This window comes from Triticum dicoccoides, chromosome 5A, assembly GCF_002162155.2.
Source record: "Triticum dicoccoides isolate Atlit2015 ecotype Zavitan chromosome 5A, WEW_v2.0, whole genome shotgun sequence".
Lineage (NCBI taxonomy): Eukaryota > Viridiplantae > Streptophyta > Magnoliopsida > Poales > Poaceae > Triticum > Triticum dicoccoides.
The window spans coordinates 707,324,412-707,329,526 of record NC_041388.1 but is presented as its reverse complement, the minus strand read 5'-3'; positions in this window follow the sequence as shown (position 1 = coordinate 707,329,526).

Sequence of the window (5,115 nt, the reverse complement as noted above, 5' to 3'; positions counted from 1 at the left end):
GTAAAATAGTATACTAAAAAGTAATACATACTACCTAAGAAGTAGGATATATATTACCCAAATGTTTTTATATACTATGTACTACACTTACATACTCTCGGTTTTGACAGATACTATATAGAACATACGAAACTCACGTGAGGGTAGGAAAAAAATATATGAAAAAATCGATACAATTTTAGAAAGTGTGTAACATTAATAAATGCACACACATGTGTTCCTGACATTTTTGAAACAAATGCATACAGTAAAAATATTCTTTCACTTGTTAATAGATGTTCATCCCATTCAAAAAATATGGCCATGACATTTAAAAATGACCACACATTTACAAAATGTTCATGACATATAAAATGTGTTCATAACACATAAAAAATATCCACATGTTTAATCAAATGTTCTTGAAAGAATGTTCAATGTATTAAGGTAGACTTATGAATCTATGTAGCGTGTAGCAGCATAGGGCAGTCCTAAGGCCTAGATTTGCCGTCTAGCACGTGGAAGGCATGGTATAGACTTGCTTTAGGTAGTCTACTAGCACAAATGACCGTGTGTTGCAACAGGGGAGAATTTTTTTTGTGAGAAGCAATGAGAGAGATAATTGATGTGTCCACCAAAAACGGTCTCCGCAACGAGGAGCTGCAGTCTTCTCTCGGGTCATGTTTTCTTCCGTGAGATCTTGATAATGGTGGGGTTGCTCGGCGTGGAGGTGACCAACAAACTCGTGCCTTTTTTCTGTGGGTCCACCTCTATCTCGGGGTTGTGGCTGCCTCCTGAAGGAAATATGCCCTAGAGGCAATAATAAAGTTATTATTTATTTCCTTATATCATGATAAATGTTTATTATTCATGCTAGAATTGTATTATCCGGAAACATAATACTTGTGTAAATACATAGACAAACTAAACGTCACTAGTATGCCTCTACTTGACTAGCTTGTTAATCAATGATGGTTATGTTTCCTAACCATAGACATGTGTTGTCATTTGATTAACGGGATCACATTATTAGGAGAATGATGTGATTGACATGACCCATTCCATTAGCTTAGCACCCGATCGTTTAGTATGTTGCTATTGCTTTCTTCATGACTTATACATGTTCCTATAACTATGAGATTATGCAACTCCCATTCGCCGGAGGAACACTTTGTGTGCTACCAAACATCACAACGTAACTGGGTGATTATAAAGGAGCTCTACAGGTGTCTCCAAAGGTAAATGTTGGGTTGGCGTATTTCAAGATTAGGATTTGTCACTCCGATTATTGGAGAGGTATCTCTGGGCCCTCTCGGTAATGCACATCACATAAGCCTTGCAAGCATTGCAACTAATGAGTTAGTTGCGAGATGATGTATTACGAAACGAGTAAAGAGACTTGCCGGTGACGAGATTGAACTAGGTATTGAGATACCGACGATCGAATCTCGGGCAAGTAACATACCGATGACAAAGGGAACAACGTATGTTGTTATGCGGTCTGACTGATAAAGATCTTCGTAGAATATGTGGGATCCAATATGAGCATCCAGGTTCCGCTATTGGTTATTGACCGGAGACATGTCTCGGTCATGTCTACATTGTTCTCGAACCCGTAGGGTCCGCACGCTTAAGGTTTTGATGACATTTATATTATGAGTTTAAGAGTTTTGATGTACCAAAGTTAGTTCGGAGTCTCGGATGTGATCACGGACATGACGAGGAGTATCGAAATGATCGAGACATAAAGATTGATATATTGGACGGCTATATTCGGACACCGGAAGTGTTCCGGGTGATTTCGGAGAAAACCGGAGTGCCGGAGGGTTACCGGAACCCCCCGGGAGAAGTAATGGGCCTTATGGGCCATAGTGGAGAGAGAGAGGGGCGGCCAGGGTGGGCCGCGCGCCCCCTCCCCCTCTGGTCCAAATTGGACTAGGAGAGGGGGGGCGGCGCCCCCCTTTCCTTCTTCCTCTCCCCCTTCCTTTCCCCCTCCTAGTAGGAGTAGGAAAGAGGGGAGTCCTACTCCTACTAGGAGGAGGACTCCTCCTTGGCGCGCCCTAGGGCCGGCCGGCCTCCTCCCCTTGCTCCTTTATATACGGGGGCAGGGGCACCCCTAGACACACAAGTTGATCCACGTGATCGTTTTCTTAGCCGTGTGCGGTGCCCCCTTCCACCATACTCCTCGATAATATTGTAGCGGTGCTTAGGCGAAGCCCTGCGACGGTAGAACATCAAGATCGTCACCACGCCGTCGTGCTGACGGAACTCTTCCCCGACACTTTGCTAGATCAGAGTCCGGGGATCGTCATCGAGCTAAACGTGTGCTAAAACTCGGAGGTGCCGTAGTTTCGGTGCTTGATCGGTCGGGCCGTGAAGACGTACGACTACATCAACCGCGTTGTCATAACACTTCCGCTGTCAGTCTACGAGGGTACGTAGACCACACTCTCCCCTCTCGTTGCTATGCATCACCATGATCTTGCGTGTGCGTAGGAAATTTTTTGAAATTACTACGTTCCCCAACAGTGGCATTCGAGCCTAGGTTTTATGCGTTGATGTTATATGCACGAGTAGAACACAAGTGAGTTGTGGGCGATATAAGTCATACTGCTTACCAGCATGTCATACTTTGGTTCGGCGGTATTGTTGGATGAAGCGGCCCGGACCGACATTACGCGTACGCTTACGCGAGACTGGTTCTACCGACGTGCTTTGCACACAGGTGGCTGGCGGGTGTCAGTTTCTCCAACTTTAGTTGAACCGAGTGTGGCTACGCCCGGTCCTTGTGAAGGTTAAAACAGCACCAACTTGACAAACTATCGTTGTGGTTTTTATGCGTAGGTAAGATTGGTTCTTGCTTAAGCCCGTAGCAGCCACGTAAAACTTGCAACAAACAAAGTAGAGGACGTCTAACTTGTTTTTACAGGGCATGTTGTGATGTGATATGGTCAAGACATGATACTAAATTTTATTGTATGAGATGATCATGTTTTGTAACCAAGTTATCGGCAACTGGCAGGAGCCATATGGTTGTCGCTTTATTGTATGCAATGCAATTGCGCTGTAATGCTTTACTTTATCACTAAGCGGTAGCGATAGTCGTGGAAGCATAAGATTGGCAAGACGACAACGATGCTACGATGATGATCAAGGTGTCGCGTCGGTGACGATGGTGATCATGACGGTGCTTCGAAGATGGAGATCACAAGCACAAGATGATGATGGCCATATCATATCACTTATATTGATTGCATGTGATGTTTATCTTTTATACATCTTATCTTGCTTTGATTGACGGTAGCATTTTAAGATGATCTCTCACTAATTATCAAGAAGTGTTCTCCCTGAGTATGCACCGTTGCGAAAATTCTTCGTGCTAAGACACCACGTGATGATCGGGTGTGATAGGCTCTACGTTCAAATACAATGGGTGCAAAACAGTTGCACACATGGAATACTCAGGTTATACTTGACGAGCCAAGCATATACAGATATGGCCTCGGAACACGGAGACCGAAAGGTCGAGCGTGAATCATATAGTAGATATGATCAACATAGTGATGTTCACCAATGAAGCTACTCCATCTCACGTGATGATCGGACATGGTTTAGTTGATTTGGATCACGTGATCACTTAGAGGATTAGAGGGATGTCTATCTAAGTGGGAGTTCTTAAGTAATATGATTAATTGAACTTATATTTATCATGAACTTAGTCCTGGTAGTATTTTGCAAATCATGTTGTAGATCAATAGCTCGCGTTGTTGCTTCCCTGTGTTTATTTTGATATGTTCCTAGAGAAAAATTGTGTTGAAAGATGTTAGTAGCAATGATGCGGATTGGATCCGTGATCTGAGGTTTATCCTCATTGCTGCACAGAAGAATTATGTCCTTGATGCACCACTAGGTGACAAACCTATTGCAAGAGCAGATGCAGACGTCATCACCGTTTGGCTAGCTCAATATGATGACTACTTGATAGTTTAGTGCACCATGCTTAACGGCTTAGAATCGGGACTTCAAAGACGTTTTGAACGTCATGGACCATATGAGATGTTCCAGGAGTTGAAGTTAATATTTCAAGCAAATACCCGAGTTGGGAGATATGAAGTCTCCAACAAGTTCTATAGCTAAAAGATGGAGGAGAATCGCTCAACTAGTGAGCATGTGCTCAGATTGTCTGAGTACTACAATCGCTTGAATCAAGTGGGAGTTAATCTTCCAGATAAGATAGTGATTGACAGAATTCTCTAGTCACCTTCACCAAGTTAGTAGAACTTCGTGATGAACTATGATATGCAAGGGATAACGGAAACGATTCCCAAGCTCTTCGTAATGCGGAAATTGACGAAGGTAGAAATCGAGAAAAACATCAAGTGTTGATGGTAGACAAGACCACTAGTTTCAAGAAAGGGGTAGAGGGAAGAAGGGGAACTTCAAGAAGAACAGCAAGCAAGTTGCTGCTCAAGTGAAGAAGCCCAAGTCTAGTCCTAAGCCTAAGACTAAGTGCTTCTACTGCAAAGGGACTGGTCACTGGAAGCGGAACTACCCCAAGTGATTGGCGGATAAGAAGGATGGCAAAGTGAACATAAGTATATTTGATATACATGTTATTGATGTGTACTTTACTAGTGTTTATAGCAACCCCTCAGTATTTGATACTAGTTCAGTTGCTAAGAGTAGTAACTCGAAACGGGAGTTGCAGAATGAACAGAGACTAGTTAAGGGTGAAGTGACGATGTATGTTGGAAGTGGTTCCAAGATTGATATGATCGTCATCGCACACTCCCTATACTTTCGGGATTAGTGTTGAACCTAAATAAGTGTTATTTGGTGTTTGCGTTGAGCATAAATATGATTTGATCATGTTTATTGCAATACGGTTATTCATTTAAGTAAGAGAATAAATTGTTGTTCTGTTTACATATATGGTTACACACCCAATGAAAATGGTTCATTGGATCTTGATCGTAGTGATACACATATTCATAATATTGAAACCAAAAGATGCAAAGTTAATAATGATAGTGCAACTTATTTGTGACACTACCGTTTAGGTCATATTGGTGTAAAGCGCATGAAGAAAATCCATGCTGATGGGCTTTTGGAATCACTTGATTATGAATCAGTTGA